The sequence below is a fragment of the Planococcus citri genome, chromosome 3 (genome assembly GCF_950023065.1).
Source record: "Planococcus citri chromosome 3, ihPlaCitr1.1, whole genome shotgun sequence".
In the NCBI taxonomy this organism is placed as follows: Eukaryota; Metazoa; Arthropoda; class Insecta; order Hemiptera; family Pseudococcidae; genus Planococcus; species Planococcus citri.
In genome coordinates this window covers 14,448,845-14,467,981 of record NC_088679.1, presented here as the reverse complement: position 1 = coordinate 14,467,981, position 19,137 = coordinate 14,448,845, and the positions used below count along the sequence as shown (strand labels likewise).

General features: G+C 35.1%; 1 protein-coding gene and 1 long non-coding RNA gene across 2 annotated transcripts in view; both read left to right on the top strand.

Annotated features, from left to right (window-relative positions):
• The window catches only part of LOC135841273 (uncharacterized), a 282,388-nt gene extending 268,205 nt beyond the window's left edge, over positions 1 to 14,183 (top strand). Inside the window, exon 8 of the long non-coding RNA XR_010557871.1 lies at positions 12,554 to 14,183. This is a non-coding gene — a long non-coding RNA (uncharacterized LOC135841273). The remainder of the gene's footprint in view (positions 1 to 12,553) is intronic.
• A 37-nt stretch (positions 14,184 to 14,220) lies between these two features.
• LOC135841263 (piwi-like protein Siwi) overlaps positions 14,221 to 19,137 on the top strand; it is a 28,350-nt gene continuing 23,433 nt past the window's right edge. Inside the window, exon 1 of the mRNA XM_065358142.1 lies at positions 14,221 to 14,241. The gene's annotated coding sequence lies outside the window, so the exon portion shown is untranslated. The remainder of the gene's footprint in view (positions 14,242 to 19,137) is intronic.

The window sequence follows — 19,137 nt, the reverse complement described above, 5'->3', positions numbered from 1 at the left end:
TATCTGTGAGTAACCAAAACGACACACTTTTCAAGCATTTTAGATCTAACTGGATCTTCATAGATCTGACCAGATATAATGAGATCAATCCAGATATAATTTGATCAAATCTGATCTGAATAGATATGTTCGCAAGAAATATGATTCAAACATTTAGATCCAACTGGATCTTCATAGATGTGACCAGATATAATGAGATCCATCCAGATATAATTTGATCAAATCTCGCACCTCGGGAGTAATAAGGCCACATCTCAAAAAAAATTGATTTTGATGTTTTTGCAGTTTTGGGGTTTGTATGACCCTCCTCAATCAAAAATTACACTTTGAGTTGGGTACATTATGTGGATCTTGGAAAAAACGCAAATGGCCTAACTCAAAATCTCAACAACATTGCAAGTTGTTTGGAGTTATAAGGGTACATTTCAAAAAACTCCACCTTTTTTGAGCAAATTTTGTACATACAAAGTGTTAACAAATAGTTTTGATTGTTTTGAATGTTTGTCAGTTAGAAATAGTCACAAGGAGTGCATTTTTTATTGGTTTGTACCAAATGGAAAAATTTTTTTAAATTGATCACTTTCCAGAAAAATGAATTTGCACATATCATGAAATTTTAGTTTTTTGAGAAAAACTCAAAAACTAAGCACTCTAGAAAAAAACTAACGACATTATGTCAATTGGAAATTTAATTCTCTACAACTTTTCAATCATGAAATTTTTTTTGGACGCTTCCTTTCGCCTCCACATCAACTTTAATGAAAGGTTATAACTCAAAATGTTTTCCAAACATTGAAATATTTCCTCTTCAAGATTTTATATTTCAATGTGTTCTTATGCTAAATGAAGGTAGGATACCAGATCTTTAAAATGAGGTGCTATTCATTCCTCACAATTAATCAAGTTTTCAAAAAAAAGAAAATTACTCTCCTGTAAAATTTCATTTTTTTGGGATGTGACCTTATTACTCCCGAGGTGCGATCTGATCTGAATAGATTATGTTTGTAAGAAATACGATTCAAACATTTCAGATCCAACTGGATCTTCATAGATCTGACCAGATATAATTAGATCAATTCAGATATAATTTGATCAAATCTGATCTGAGTAGATAATATGTTTGTAAGAAATACGATTCAAGCTTTTTAGATCCAATTGGATCTTGATATATATGACCAGATATAATGGGACAAATTTATATCTAAGATGATCAACATTCAGATATAATTTTATCAAATCTGATCTATGTTGATCAATTTTTAGATCTAATTTGATGACATTAGATATGATCAGATACAATTAGATCTGTCCCATTTTTCCTGGGCAACTCCAAATTTCCAGAAGATTCACAAAAATCACAGGGTGTCCACTCATTTCTGGAAATGATTTCCCCTTTCCAGGTTTTCCAGACCAATTTCTCCAATTATCCAGATCTTTGAAAAATGAATTACACATGCGATCAGGTGGAGGGGGGGGTGGTAACTAGGGTTAAAATAAAATTGTAAATTTTTGGGACAAGGAATGACAGTTTTGTTAGAGTGGAAAATTCCAAGTAGGAGAAGATAGGTAGATGAAAGGAACGAGACTATGGGAAATTTGATTGTTAACACAGTACTTTCCATCTTTTCCTCGCATATATGCTATTCCGCTTCTTCTTTTCTTGTGGGCGGCCATCATCTGCTTCACTTTGGTATGCATTTCTCCAGAGTTGTACCTTTTCTCCAGCTCGTCTATTTCTTGGCACTTCTCATACCATTTGTTTTTGGCCATTCTGCACATTCCCTTGATCTGATTATTTATCACCATGTATTCGTTACTTGGTCTGTTTGCTTTTCTTCGTTCTTCCATCAGATCCAGTATCTCTTGAGTCATCCATGGTTTGTGTTTTCTTCTTCCTTTGAGTGGAATAGACTTTTCTGCTGCTATTTTAACTTTTCGCTTCCATGTTTGCCACTTTTCCTCGATACCTTGTTCTTCTTCCAACTTGTCTTCCTTTTGCTTTTCCAGTTCTTCTTGGAATTTCTTTTGCACTTCTTTTGATTTGATTTTTGCAATGTCAAGTTGTCGGTATTGTTCTTTGCTCTTCTTCCGGCTCTTCAAGACTAGCTGGCATTTTGCAGCCAGTAGTTTGTGGTCAGAGTTGCAGTCAGCACCAGGATATGTGTGACAGTTCTTTACTGTGTTCTTGAATCTTCCTTTTACAAGTATATAGTCCATCTGGTTTCTGACCCAATCTCCAGGACTGACCCATGTGTATAATCTTCTTTCATGCTGTTTGAACCAGGTATTGCATATTACTAGATCGTGTCTTTCTACAAATTCTACAAACATTTCACCTCTTTCATTCTGCTCTCCAAGCGCGTATCTCCCTGCAACTTGGCTGCCATGTTCCTTCCCAACTTTAGTATTGAAGTCTCCCATTAGAAACACAACATCGTTGTTTTTCGAGCAGCTCATCACTTCTTCTAGGTCGTTGTAGAAGTTACCCGCAAAAAGGTCAAAAATGAAAAAAGTGTTACGTGCTGCATTGATTACCCTTAAAGCAACTCGCTACTTTTAATTTTTTACATTTTCGAGCAGTGGTTCTAAAAATTTTTGAAATTTTCGACTTTGGGGCCACCCCACGGCCCCCTATGGGTTCCCCTGGGAAAATATCACCCGATATTAATAATAGGGACCATTCCCTATGAGAAAAGGCCATTCAAGTCTCGAAGTAGCGAGGGGCACGAAAATGGCCATAATGACCCTCCTTCTTTACGATTCCAAAAAAAGGACAACTTCATAAAGAAATATACCCATCTTTTCAATGTCCACATTACCTACTCAAATTTAATCAATAGTTTTTTGAAATTCTAGGACTCATACTTTTTTTCCGACTTCAGTAACCTAAAACTCTCAAAAAAAGTAACCAAAAAGTAACCAAAAAAGTGACAAAACATAGGCAATACATTTTTAATGCAAAAAAAATTACGTATAAAAAAACAGAACTTTTCGCTCCATAGAAATTTGTGTAATTTCAGTAAAAAGCAGGACATTTTTACAATTCCTTTTTCCAATTTTTGCCGAAAAAGTTGAACCACAAAACATTTGGCAACTTTTTGATGAAAAAAACACGATTTTTTTTTGTTGGTAATTTTAGACCAAAAATTGAGAATTTTTGCGATTTCTGGCAACGAATATGAAGCTTTTAACAATTTCAGCAAAAAAAAAAGTTTTTTTTTAGCAATTTCTGGCGAAAAAATCACACATTAGGAGTATTATTGGAAAAGAGTGGGAGTTTTCGGATGCGAAAAACTTTAGCAAAAAAAAAAAATGGAAAATTCTTGACAATTCAGGCTAAAAGCTAGACTTTTTGCTGTTTTTGACAGAAAACGAGACTTCCACAATAATTTCAGTAAAAGGCAGATCTTCTTAACCATCTTTATCAAGAAGGCGAAACATTTCTCGAAAATCCCAGTCAAATTCGATTTCTTTTTGTACGTTTTTACCACTTGGATTGTAAACTGAGGGAAGAAGCTCCTTTGCAATAAAATTCCAACTCACCCAGCCGTCGTCATCGCACCACAGATGAAGATTTTCTGCATTTTAACGCTGATAACAATCAACATACGTAATATTTGTTCGCTTGTTAACTAGCTACGAGTAGAATGGTAAATGGATAGAATGGCATATACGTGTTCTGTGTATATGTACATATATCGTGGAGAGAATACCTCCAGCATAATGAATTCTGTATAGCGGAACGAGTGAGAGAGCAAAATCTAGTTTAGCAAAGTCTTAATTTCTGTTCTACGCAAATTTCAATTGACTACTGATGAATGCATGTTTTTTAATTAAAAAGATAAAAAATACACTCAGTTCGCCGATGTGCGAGCGGCTTCGTGGGTATCCTATAAAGATATCTATAAATCGATATAGGTAAACGCAATAATATATCATTGCGGATGTTTTCTTTCCCTTCTCATGTCTCTCTTTCTACCCTTCGATATATGTAGCTTCAACACTGCTCATCCAGAGTCGAGCCAAACGAGAAAAGATCTACAATGTTGATAAAGCGCAACTACATATTTGAATTTTTTTCCACACGTAGTTATTATAGCGGTCGATAGTGTTATTGTAATGACGCGAGAAGCCGTCGCATCTTTTAAGTTATATCATTAGCTATAAATAAATATGGTACATATCTGTACACGGGTATTATTCATCTCAATTTTTCGCCTTTTTTGCACTCGTGGAATCTAGCGAATTAGAATGATGAAAAACTACATACTATGCACCCGGAATGGCGTATTTCAAGGAAACTGTTGCTAATTATCTGTAAAATAGGTACGCTGAAATGTCGATTGTAATTATTATAATAATTGCATTTGAATTGCACGATTGTCTGCGAAAAAATAATACCTAGTTGGCCGAGAGTTACACTTGGCTGTGTATACTTACCTATCGCGAAATGTATTCATTTACTCGGCTATTTTTATATAATAATTTCTGGTTTGGGTAAATATTTACTCAACTGTATAGGTAGCTGGTTACCTACATACTACACCCAGCTATTCGTAATATAAGCTCATATACTCGTGTTGCGAATGTCGTTTTTTCCACAATTACCTACGCGCCTGAAATTACACTCATTTTGTTGGAAAATTCGTAGCTGGCTTGAGTAAACATATGTTTAGGTAAATGATTTCGTAGAATAACAATTTTTTTGTACCGGATGCCTCGAAACGTTTTCGGAGTAGAATTTGAAAGATTTTTTATTGTGGTGGCGAAAGCACGAACTTTTTTTTTATTGATGGATTTGACTCGCAAAATCACAAAAATGACTGCTTTGAATGAACTTTTGATTGGAAGTTAGAGAGAAGGATGGGGAGGGGGGTTGATGATTTTTAAGAAAACAAGTACCATGGGCGAATGGGAGGGGGACTCTTAAGATCACACAAAATCAAGAAATGTTGAAAAATGTGCTAAAATTCATTTTTCATTTTTTTTGTAGTTGGACGTTGATAGGTAGGAAAACTTCCAAAAAAGGCACACTTGGGGCGACTTTTCAATTCCTATGCAAAAGTTCAACCTTCTAAGTCAAGTTGATGCAGGAAGGAGGGGCCTAGGCGACGACACAAAACCCGGAACCGTAAAAAATAGAATCGTTGGAATATATTTTCAATGTTACTTAAAAATATTGCAAAATGTTCAAAAAAAAATCAGAGATATTTTTCATAAACAATTGGTAATACTTTTTCGGACAATTTTCAAAAATATTTCTATCTGGAATTTTTGTAGCTTTTGGCCTTTTGTTCAGGATAAGTAAAGTTTGGAAATTTTCCAAATAGTTTTTCACACTTTTCCAAAATTTATACCAATTCAAAAAACAAATAATTCGAGATCATTTTTGATTTGAAAATTTTCTTTTTCTCAAGTGTGTGATTTTTTCAAATTGGAACAATAATTTTTTAGACATCAAAATTCTGGAATGGAAAATAAAATTGACTGGAGCGAAGCGAGGCAGAAAAGCTTTGAAAAACGTGTAGTGGGATTTGAGATGTACGTAAAACGACTTTATTTTTATGAGAAAACCCCCCTTTTTTTGGACCATCTTTGATAATTTTGAAATTGAGTCAACAATCTCACTTTCAATTTACTTCCAATGATCTGAAAAAAAATTAACAGTCTAATTGCAAAAAAGAAAGGGTTCCAACGTATTCAACATTGAAATGAAGTACATATATTTTGATTTCTTCTTAATAACCCACTCTTTGAGAACAAACCTTCCTGGAATCCTCTTTCCTGCTTCGAATTATATTAATCGTTTTGTACGACCTGCCTTCCCCCCCCCTCCTCCACCATCCATACTCGAAAAAATCAAAAAAAAAGGTCGAAAGAAAATTTTACAGAAGAAAAACTCAAGTGATGGGAAGGGGGTTCCTCAAAGGGGTATTATTTAGAGAAATTATTATGGCACAAGAATTTAAGATTTTTGAAAAGTGCTAATCAAATTTTCTTTCGAGTTCTTCATTTTTATTTCGATTTTTTGTATGTGTGTTTGGTGGTAAAGGAAGGGGAAGGGGTCTGTATACTGAGAGTGATACTAACTTTCTGGGAGAAGGTAGGGGAGGGGCATTTTTTCTAGGAAAGGAGATTGTTTGGAACAACTCAGACACAAAAATTGAAAATTAAAAAAAAAAAAAACCACAAACTCAAATTTCTTTAGGAAAATTTTTGATGAAAAGTAAAAATTGAAAAATGAAATTCAGATAATTTTTTATAACAACTAAAAATCATGTTTAGTAATTTAACGTTTCGTTTCGTTTCAATGTCAAAACGATCGCAGTACTCGTACACTAATCTGAGTCGACGTAAACTACACGAGTCAGCCGATGATGAGATAATTACTGATATTAAACGATTCCAATAGGTACATAATGCTTTCAAAGCATAGACCGCCGTACGGTAAAAACCAACGTAAGAGTGAACCAGTAAACAAAAAAATTAACTCTAAATCCTTGGCATGATTATAAAATAAAATACCGTCAAAATCATCTCACGTCAGCACGGTGAAAATTTTATCTAACCAAGTTGTCGTGATTAAATGTTAGGTACTCAAACTAAAGAAAATTGTGGTAAAGCTGCTTACGTTTTACTACATATGAATCAGGTCGATGCTGTTTTCTCACGTATTCTGATTTTCTAGAGCTTTACTAGGTCAATTTTCTTTGCTCTCTGAGTCTCAATTACAACTATATAGAAGAAAATCAATCGTTAATTTGTCTAAAAGTGTGCGTAACTAATTCTATGGTATAATTTCTATCGACAAACAACTACTCGTATGGGTATTATACCAATTATAGCGATACGTACATACACTAATTCATGCAGATGATTATCAGTTTTATTGTAAAATTAATCGAGAGTAGATATAGGTACCGAAGTTAAAACGAATGTTATCATTCGATCGCCATTCGCCCTCCCTTCTCTCTTCCCGTGAAAACTTTCCACATCGCGAGAAAAAATATTTCCATAAAAATTCAAACAAATAGCTAATTCGTATGCATTGGAAATCAATAAGCGTGTAATCCGTGTAATAAAACTTCAAAATTAATTGGAAAGTAAACGAGTTTATTACATAAAATCGTCTCGAGTATTTTTCGGCCAGACGGAGAAATGGAGACGGAAAATTAGCGTCGAAAAGAAGGAAAATGAGGAATATTTTAAAATTGTTTGCTTTATGTTTACCGATTGATTTTTTTGTAATTGGAATTGAATAAACATTTGTACTAAGCAATACTTAATCAATTTTCCCATTTATTAGGCGGGTGGGGGGGGGATGAGGAAAACGAAAGATTCTACGAAAAAAAAAAGAATTTATACATGATAAAATATATTTTGTAAACCATTTTTTCGAGGAAACTCCCGTTTTAACAATTTTTCAAGTTAGTAAAAATGAATTACAGGATGTCCACAAGCCTGGAAAACCTGCAAAAGTCAGGGAATGTGTTCAGTCTGGAAAAGTCAGGGAATTTTGGAAATTAACAGCGGTTTTTACTCAAAAGTCAGGGAATTTTGTGAAAAGTTACTTCAAACTGACACTGTTTGAAATCAGTGGTAGTGACAGACACTGCCCAAAACCAGTGGTGGTGATAGACACTCTTCGAAACCAGTGGTAGTGACCGACAATTCTTAAAACTAGTGGGGGTGGCAGACGCTTTTTAAAACCAGTGGTAGTGACAAACACTGTTTGAAATCAGTGGTAGTGATAGACACTGTTACAAACCAGTGGTAGTGACAAACACTGTTTAGAATCAGTGGCAGTGACAGGCATTGTTTGAAACCAGTGGTAGTGACAGACACTGTTTAAAGCCAGTGGTAGTGACAGACACTATTTAAAGTTTGAGTAAAACCAGTGTTTGTGACAGACACTTTTAAAACCAGTGGTAGTGACGGACACTGTTTAAAGCCAGTGGTAGTGACAGACACTATTTAAAGTTTGTTTAAAACCAGTATTTGTGAAAGACACTTTTAAAACCAGTGGTAGTGACGGACACTGTTTGAAATCAATGGTAGTGACAGACACTGTTTACAACCAGTGTTTGTTACAGACACTATTAAGACTGGTGGTAGTGACAGACACTGTTTGAAATCAGTGGTAGTGACAGACACTGTTTAAAACCACTGGTAGTGACAGACACTGTTGGAAACCAGTGGTAGTGACAAACACTGTTGGAAACCAGTGGTAGTGACAGACACTGTTTGAAATCAGGGGTGGTGACAGACATTGTTTGAAATCAGTGGTAGTGACAGACACTCTTTTGAAACCAGTGGTAGTGACAGCCACTGTTTAAAACGAGTGGTAGTGACAAACGCTGTTTAAAATCAGTGGTATTGACAGACACTTTTAAAACTGGTGGTAGTAACAGACACTGTTTGAAATCAGTGGTAGTGACAGACACTGTTTGAAACCAGTGGTAGTGACGGACACTGTTGGAAACCAGTGATAGTGACAAACACTGTTTAAAATCACTGGTAGTGACAAACACTGTTTAAAATCAGTGGTGGTGACAGACATTGTTTGAAATCAGTGGTAGTGACAGACACTCTTTTGAAACCAGTGGTAGTGACAGCCACTGTTTAAAACGAGTGGTAGTGACAAACACTGTTTAAAATCAGTGGTAGTGACAGACATTGTTTGAAATCAGTAGTGGTGACTGACACTGTTTGAAATCAGTGGTAGTGACAGACACTTTTAAAACCAGTGGTAGTGACGGACATTGTTTGTTATCAGTGGTAGTGACAGACACTGTTTGAAACCAGTGGTGGTGACAAACAATGTTTAAAATCAGTGGTAGTGACAGACAACGTATAAAATCAGTGGTAGTGACAGACACTATTTAAAGTTTGTGTAAAACCAGTGTTTGTGACAGACACTATTTAGAGTTTGTGTAAAACCAGTGTTTGTGACAAGACACTTTTAAAACTGGTGGTAGTGACAGACACTCTTTCGAAACCAGTGGTAGTGACAGCCACTCTTTAAAACGAGTGGTAGTGACAAACACTGTTTAAAATCAGTGGTAGTGACAGACATTGTTTGAAATCAGTAGTGGTGACTGACACTGTTTGAATTCAGTGGTAGTGACAGACACTTTTAAAACCAGTGGTAGTGACGGACATTGTTTGTTATCAGTGGTAGTGACAGACACTGTTTGAAACCAGTGGTAGTGACGAACACTGTTTAAAACCAGTGGTAGTGACAAACACTGTTTAAAATCAGTGGTAGTGACAGACATTGTTTGAAATCAGTAGTGGTGACTGACACTGTTTGAAACCAGTGGTAGTGACAGACACTTTTAAAACCAGTGGTAGTGACGGACACTGTTTGAAACCAGTGGTAGTGACAGACACTGTTCGAAACCAGTGGTGGTGACAAACAATGTTTAAAATCAGTGGTAGTGACAGACAACGTATAAAATCAGTGGTAGTGACAGACACTATTTAAAGTTTGTGTAAAACCAGTGTTTGTGACAGACACTATTTAGAGTTTGTGTAAAACCAGTGTTTGTGACAGACACTTTTAAAACTGGTGGTAGTGACAGACACTCTTTCGAAACCAGTGGTATTGACAGCCACTGTTTAAAACGAGTGGTAGTGACAAACACTGTTTAAAATCAGTGGTAGTGACAGACATTGTTTGAAATCAGTAGTGGTGACTGACACTGTTTGAAATCAGTGGTAGTGACAGACACTTTTAAAACCAGTGGTAGTGACGGACATTGTTTGTTATCAGTGGTAGTCACAGACACTGTTTGAAACCAGTGGTAGTGACAAACACTGTTTAAAACCAGTGGTAGTGACAAACACTGTTTAAAATCAGTGGTAGTGACAGACATTGTTTGAAATCAGTAGTGGTGACTGACACTGTTTGAAACCAGTGGTAGTGACAGACACTTTTAAATCCAGTGGTTTTGACAGCCACTGTTTGAAACCAGTGGTAGTGACAGACACTGTTTAAAATCAGTGGTGGTGACAGACATTGTTTGAAATCAGTGGTAGTGACAGACACTCTTTCAGAACCAGTGGTAGTGACAGCCACTGTTTAAAACGAGTGGTAGTGACAAACACTGTTCAAAATCAGTGGTAGTGACAGACATTGTTTGAAATCAGTAGTGGTGACTGACACTGTTTGTAATCAGTGGTAGTGACAGACACTTTTAAAACCAGTGGTAGTGACGGACACTGTTTGAAACCAGTGGTAGTGACAGACACTGTTGGAAACCAGTGGTGGTGACAAACAATGTTTAAAATCAGTGGTAGTGACAGACACCGTTCAAAATCAGTGGTAGTGACAGACACTTTTAAAACTGGTGGTAGTCACAGACACTCTTTCGAAACCAGTGGTAGTGACAGACATTGTTTGAAATCAGTGGTAGTTACAGACACTCTTTTGAAACCAGTGGTAGTGACAGCCACTGTTTAAAACGAGTGGTAGTGACAAACACTGTTTAAAATCAGTGGTAGTGACAGACATTGTTTGAAATCAGTAGTGGTGACTGACACTGTTTGAAACCAGTGGTAGTGACTGACACTTTTAAAACCAGTGGTAGTGACGGACACTGTTTGAAACCAGTGGTAGTGACAGACACTGTTCGAAACCAGTGGCGGTGACAAACAATGTTTAAAATCAGTGGTAGTGACAGACAACATATAAAATCAGTGGTAGTGACAGACACTATTTAAAGTTTGTGTAAAACCAGTGTTTGTGACAGACACTATTTAGAGTTTGTGTAAAACCAGTGTTTGTGACAGACACTTTTAAAACTGGTGGTAGTGACAGACACTCTTTCGAAACCAGTGGTAGTGACAGCCACTGTTTAAAACGAGTGGTAGTGACAAACACTGTTGGAAACCAGTGGTGGTGACAAAGAATGTTTAAAATCAGTGGTAGTGATAGACACTTTTAAAACTGGTGGTAGTCACAGACACTCTTTCGAAACTAGTGGTAGTGACAGACATTGTTTGAAATCAGTGGTAGTGACAGACACTCTTTTGAAACCAGTGGTAGTGACAGCCACTGTTTAAAACGAGTGGTAGTGACAAACACTGTTTAAAATCTGTGGTAGTGACAGACATTGTTTGAAATCAGTAGTGGTGACTGACACTGTTTGAAACCAGTGGTAGTGACAGACACTCTTTCGAAACCAGTGGTAGTGACAGCCACTGTTTAAAACGAGTGGTAGTGACAAACACTGTTTGAAATCAATGGTGGTGACAGACATTGTTTGAAATCAGTGGTAGTGACAGACACTCTTTCGGAACCAGTGGTAGTGACAGCCACTGTTTAAAACGAGTGGTAGTGACAAACACTGTTTAAAATCAGTGGTAGTGACAGACATTGTTTGAAATCAGTAGTGGTGACTGACACTGTTTGAAATCAGTGGTAGTGACAGACACTCTTTCGAAACCAGTGGTAGTGACAGCCACTGTTTAAAAGGAGTGGTAGTGACAAACACTGTTTCAAACCAGTGGTAGTGACGGACATTGTTTGTAATCAGTGGTAGTGACAGACACTGTTTGAAACCAGGGGTAGTGACAAACACTGTTTAAAATCAGTGGTAGTGACAGACACTGTTTAATATCAGTGGTAGTGACAAACGCTGTTTAAAATCAGTGGTAGTGACAGACATTGTTTTAAATCAGTGGTGGTGACAGGTACTGTTTGAAACCAGTGGTGGTGACGGACACTGTTTGAAACCAGTGTTTGTGACAGACACTGTTTAAAACCAGTGGTAGTGATAGACACTGTTTTTAAAACAGTGAGTGTTTGTGACAGAGTTTAAAACCAGTGTTTGTGACAGACACTTTTGAAACCAGTGGTAGTGACAGACACTGTTTTTAAACCAGTGCTGGTGACAGACACTGTTTGAAACCAGTGATAGTGGCTGAAAGACACCCATGTGAAAAAATACCAATAGTTTAAAAAAACCAACAGGTATTTTCGTCATACTTATGGTTTACCATAGATTAACCATTGATAACCTAAGTATGGTATTCAAGAAACCATTTAAGAACTGTATATAAGTACACAACTGTTGAGGTTTAAAAAAGGTACTGAAAAAAGTAGCGATTTTATCGGGAAAAAATCCCGTTAGATAAACACCATGAATTCAACTTCTGGTAATTCTCGATTATTTGTGAGGGGGGCAATTTGACATATTTTATAACAGTTTCTGCAGTTTTGACAAAACATCATTCAATTTTGAGAATTTCCGATTAATTTCGGTATTTTCAATAATCTAAGCACTTGTGCAGTCTGTGCAAAAAGTTTACCCAAATGAGATATTTTCTAGAATTTTGGAGTGATATTCACAATAAATTTTACAATACCGTAATTTTTATGATAGGTACTATGATACTTTCTTTGTGAATATTCATTTTTGGCTCTTTATTAAACGTCGAGTCCGTCAGAATTTCTACTTTGGCCTTCGACCATTATTATTTCATATTTCTGTTGATTGATCAATAGTTTCATAAATAACTAATCCACCTTAATTTTTATTTGTTTCAGGTGAGTACTTACAAATTTCCTATCAGAAATGATGGAATATGAACTCGTGTGTGAGAATAAGTAGGTAGGTAAGTAATTTTATAATTCTTATGAGAAAAGTTATGTAGGTAAGTCACTTCTACATCTGTGTGACTTTTATTTTCAATGGCAAATCAAAAAAAAAAAGTTCTAAAATCAATGAAAAAATTCTAACGCGCAACAAAAACCTTCAGATTATTGATAATTGTGTACAAATTTTCTTCCAATTTCAATTTTTTTGAAAATTTAAATGCAAGTTACCTAATTGTGTATCAAAAATATTACACACTACTTGGTTTTCAGGTTTTCGCAAGCAGATACTCGTATGGGTTAAACCGAGCGATGATAAGAATGATTGTAGCATCACACGATAACATAATTTTAGAATTACACGTAAATGTGATCTTTTTTTTTCAACTAAAAGGTTGTAAATTTAATTCATTTTACGTTGGAAAACATATCAATCTCGATTAAGCACACATACTGTACTCGACAGATAATATGGATTTATGGAGCCAAATTCATCGTATGTATAGTCCATTCTTTGTCCTCTAATCTACGTAAGATTGATGACAATTTTAGATTTCGAGAAAGTGAAGACACCAGTGACACAAGATCGTAGTCTTTGTTCATTCAGCAAATATATCCACGTGTATTCATTCATAAAATTCATCCATCAGTATCTCGTAGATAATTAACTTACAGGCATAATATTTTGAAAAATATAATTTAAAAAGCAATTCGTTTTACCGGTTCTATAAGTATTTAGAAAAAACCTACCTGTTTAGATTTGGTGATAGGTATATAGGTTACAATTCCATAAAAATCTGGCACGAGCATGACACAGGAAGGTGACCAAAGTTTTATATTATTCTGCAATTCTTCGGTATTAATTTAAATATACGAGCTATTTAAGTATACCTACACTTAGGATACCTAAATTAAAAATTGACACGTCATCATTAAGAGCCATTGATCGTCAATAACAAAAATCATAAAAACGTTGATTTTTTTGCACGGAATTAATAAACGTAAGTATATATCGAAAAAGTGTCGCCAATGCTGTAAAACTATGGCGATTTAGAAAACAGATAAAACTTATATGATAATTTTATTAGTATTTATGAATTTACGTGCCAAAATTCATAATAGACGAATATTTTCGATATTTTACGACTTTAGGTGAGTTTTTTTTACCTCGTTCATCTGTAGTATTTTTGTTCAATTAATTAAACGCTCGTCATCGTATATCTACGATATAGTTTCGAAACTGGTACTAAATAGGTAGGTAAAGGTGTAGTTGATAGGCAGATGAAAGTAGGTATTTATGGCATAGAATTTTTAAAGACTAGGTAAATACGCGTAGCAACGAGGGGTGTTGCTGTAACTGTGGAACAATTGGAGAAACCTTTCAATGGGGGTGAAAATGAAAATAAAAGAAATATTATTATTCGAGTGTAACGAAGGCGAAAATTTTTTTTAAAACGTTATTCTTTCTGAAGCTCGAGGGAAAAAATGAAAGAATTCAATGGTCGTTTTTTCATAGGTACCTTACATTAAAACGTCGTCGGATTTTCTCCGCGAGGCATTTAACCCGTACTTTTTATTTCTGTTTCAGGTTTTATAATGGAAATGAAAATTCACTTCTGCTAAATTAAATAATTTTTTGAGTAAGTTTTTGAATTATTGAAATAAAAATGTTTATTCTAGAGTAATTATTATAGTGAAAGGTGGGTAATACAATTATGCTAGGAATGAAAGTCGTTTGAAGGTGGTAATATTTCGAGTTCGTTGGTTTTTTTAAACTCTATAGTAGGTACTTTTTAAAATTATTTTTCCAGATATTAATGAAAACAATTTTGAATACACTCAAGTGGTTTCAATTCCAGAATTTTTGAACACCCTGTTTGGAAGTATTACATATTTGAAAATTAATTAGCTAATCATTTAGGTAATCGAATACGAATGTCCAAAAGACTAATCAATTGGATGAATTTTAAAATTATTCAGGAGTGGCCAATTTACAAACTAATTATTTGGTATTCGATTGTTTTCTTGTGTTTTACTATTTTTTTTTTTTTTTTACGAAATCCTAAATTACAAGATGAAATTGAACGAATTTTAAAATTGAAGAGTCAAAAAGTATTTTTTGGCACCAAATTCAGAATCCATAAAAATCTGCTGGGGTTGTAGATTTGAAAATGGATTTCGAATTTTAAGTATGTACTTGAAGAAAAAAGGCTTTGAAGAGTTTCTAAGGTTTTGAAAGTTGGTGGTCGAATTATCTACAAAATATGTGGTGTTTAATCAAAAAATGAAATAAATTACAATAAAATGACGTCACCTAATGAATTTTCTAAATTGTGCAACTTACGAAGCCACGAGAACGATTATTTGTGATAAAATTCATTGAATTTTTGCCTTCGTATTACATTACATACCTACTTAAATCTATGGAGTTTGAAAAATCTGTCTACAGGCGACGCTATCTAACCGAATGTAGTTAAACTAAGTAAGAGATTAAATTCGGATGATTGTCGAGAAGATCTCGCTGAAATATTCCAAAAATTATTTAAATGTGCAGTATTTGCACAGTTTACGTAGTCGCAAAAATTTGACGTAAAGTTCCAAAAATACACATCTATTCACGTACCTACCTATGAAGTTCTAAAAGATATCTCATTAAGAAACTTTTCTAGGTGTCCGCTTCCGATTTGAACGGGACAGCGATTTCTGAAAAGTGCATGGTCTGGACCCCCCCTTCCCCCCCACATTAATCAAAATTTCAAGAGACCATATTGATTTTTTGATTTTTATTGAATTTTTCAAAATTCAAAATAGTCGGGGAGCTCGCCTAAGGATCACTTGCACCCCCTGCCGATCCTTTGGGACAACTTTTTTCTTAGAGGGGGAGTCCTAAGGAACATTTCTAGCCCTTGTCCTCAAAAAAAAGTGGCCCTACTTACAAAATGGCAGCCATTTTAATTGACAGGTCAGCCGAAATCGCAGATTTTGCGTTCCAACATAGGACTAGCATAAAAATTTTCAAACCGTACAAAGGTAGATCGAAAGATCAGGCAAAAATTTATCACCTGTCAAAATTTCAAGTGCTGAAGTGCCTTTTTCGATTTTTGGTGAATTTTCATAATATCAAACTTTGGCCAAAATTGTGGGGGGGGAAAATCAAAATTTTACCACATTGACCTAGAAAGCTGAAATTTGGGATATACCCTATTTCTGACCTGTCCAATCGATTAGAAACTGTTTCAAACCGTTTTGAGCAGTTCTGGAGCATCCAGCAGATTTTTGAAAATCAAAATTCCCACAAAATTTCATCAAATGAAGTTGCAAAGACGAAATTAATTTTGCAAACTAATTTCAATACGCTATGAAGTCTACTGCAGGTGAATTTCAAGTCGTTTTGTGCTTCCAGCGATTTTTTGAAAATTACTGGAGCCTCCAGTAGATTTTTGAAACTTTAAATTTCCCCAAAATTTCATAAAATGGAGTTGGAAAGCCGAAATTAATTCTGCAAACTAATTTCAATACGCTATGAAGTCGACTGCAGGTGAATTTCAAGTCGTTTTGGAGCCTCCAGTAGATTTTTGAAACTTTAAATTTCCCCAAAATTTCATCAAATGGGGTGAGCAAGCCGAAATTTACTCTGCAAACTAATTTTAGTACAATAGTACGAAGTGGACTGCATGGTGGTTTCAAGTGGTTCTGAAGCTTCTAGCTACTTTTTGGAAATTTCAGTTCTCCGAAAAAACGCCATGAAACCTTTCAAAAAGTCACTGGAGGCTCCAAAACAAGTTGAAATTTACCTGCAGTCGACTTCACAGCGTATTGAAATTAGTTTGACGAATTAATTTTTGCTTTCCAACTCCATTTGATGAAATTTTGTGGGAATTTCGAGTTTCAAAAATCTGCTGGAGGCTCCAGAACTGCTCAAAACGGTTTGAAACAGTTTCCAATCGATTTGGCAGGTCGCAAATAGGGTATATCTCAAATTTCAGCTTTCTAGGTAAATTTGATAAAATGTTGATTTTTTTCTCACATTTTGGCCAAAATTTAATTTTTGAAAATTCACCAAAAATCGAAAAAGGCACTTTAGCACTTGAAATTTTTACAGGTGATAAATTTTTGCCTGATCTTTCGATCTACTTTTGTTCGGTTTAAAAATTTTTATGTTAGTCCTATATTGGAACGCAAAATCTGCGATTTCGTTTGACCTGTCAATTAAAATTACCGCCATTTTGAAAGTAAGGCCACCTTTTTTTTTGAGGACAAGGGCTAGAGATGTTCCTTAGGACTTCCCCTTTAAGAAAAAAGTTGTCCCTGAGGATCGGCGGGGGGTGCAAGTGATCCTTATGCGCCCCCCCCCCCCCCCGACTAAAATTAATCATTTAAGGTGCGTATTTTTTTTTCTTCTAATGGATGCTTAGTAAAAATTATGGAAATTAGTCCTGAAACTGTATCATCTTCTATGAACCGAATTTCACCGTTTTTTGCCATTCTGGAGCCTCCAGTGCGATTTTCTATTTCTCCAGAATTTTGAAATTTTTCCAGAAGAAGTGGAAATCAGGCTGGGCATTTTAAAATCGAGGTGTGATTTAATCCTCTACCTGTTTAAAAGATTTATCCACAACTGAGTCGATGTAGAAGTGGACTCCTCAAGTGCATTTTTTCAAGCTCTGCATCACAGACCTCTGCTTGTTTTTTTGAATTGAGACCTCTAATGCCCCAAAATTTTCTCATAATCAAAAAAATTGTGCGTGACGTATGGTTTATTTGGTTTTTTGGCAACGCTGAATGTAAATATCAGTTTTTTTAAATGAATTATTATTTTTTTCAAAATGTGGAGCCCCACCAATTCTTAGAAAAAAAAAGAAAAAAACAGATTTTTGGGCACCTTCCTTCACCAAAAATTTTACATTATTTTTAGGAATTTTTTGAGAGAATTTTTCTCAGATTTTGTATTATTGCTTTACTAATAACTTTGATCATTCTCAACCATTGTTCTGGTATTTTGAGCAATTTTTTGTTTTCGCCATGTTTTTTGAAAATGAAAGTAGTGAAAAGGCAGTGATTTTGAACGTCGGTGAGGTAAAAGTAGTGAAAAAGTAGTGATTTTCAGTAAGTTTGTTTTAAAGGTAGTGAAAAATGAAGAAATATGGTGGAAAATCCGATTTCTCCCATTAAAAATATATAAATTTATTACAAAAAATCCTCCATTTTTCATATTTGAAAAAATTGTATTCTCAAAACAGTTGAATGGTAACACTGATGTCATGTGCGTAGTTCGTAAAAAATTATGACGTCCAAACCAAAATACAAAAAATAAAATAAAAAAATCGATCGATGGGGGGGGGGTGGGTTAAAAATACTTTGAAATGTGGTGACTTTTTTTTGGAAGGTGGTGATTTTCAGTCAACAAATTCCTGTAGCCACGACAAGAAAATTTTGGCAAAAAACTTTGTATGTAGTTACTTAACTATAGGTATTCTTTATTGTTTTTGTTTTTTTAATTTTTTTAAATGAAATTTCGAATTTATGAGTTTATTTTTTTCTGATGTGTTTGACTAGTAGTCCAGTCATTTTAGCAAAATTTTTAGTCGAACCTCGAAAAAATTGGGGGCAAGCTGAATTTCACATTATTTGTTCAGATTGGTCTCTAAAACAACCCATCAAAAGTTGCACTCCGCAACTTGACCGCTACCCCCGCAAGAGGTCATTAACCTTTGCCAATACAGGTTTTTCGGCTGTATCGCCAAAATGAAGGGTCCGAGAGTGAAAATGTTCGAACTAAAATTGTTCTACGCTAAATTTCCTATCAGCATGACCAGTCCAGCTTTCCTCAAAATGGCGATATCACCGTTACTGAGAGGGGGGGGGGGGTAAAGTTGTCAATTTTATGAAAATTGTTTCAAAAATGAAAATCGGCATTTTAAAACGTGAACTCGATTCACGGTAGACTCGAAAATATTTTGACCAAAGTTGCACACTGTAACTTGTCTGAAACCCCCGCAAAAGGTCATTAACCTTTGTCAATCTACGTTTTTCGGCTATATCGCCGAAATGAAGGGTCGGAGGGAAAAAAGTGATTGAACTAAAATTATTCTACGTCAAAATTTCTATAAGGATGCCCAATTCAGTTGAAATATATTATTTTTCGATTTTTGGTGAATTTTTGAAAATCAAATTTCTAAGGCCAAAAATGAGAAAAAAAATCAAAATTTTACCAAATTGAGCTATAAAGCTGAAATTTGGAACATACCTTATTTTCGACCTGCCAAATCGATTGGAAACAATTTCAAACCGTTTTGAGCAGTTCTGGAGCCTCCAGTAGATTTTTGAAACTTAAAATTTCCACAAAATTTCACTAAAAACAGTTAGAAAGCTAAAATTTATTCTGTAAACTAATTTAAATACGCTAGGGAGTCGACTGTAAGTACATTTCAAGTCGTTTTGGAGCCTTCAGCGAGTTTTTATAAATTACGGGAGCCTCCAGCAGATATTTCAATGCTCGAAATTTCCATAAAAATTTACCAAACAGAATTGAAAAT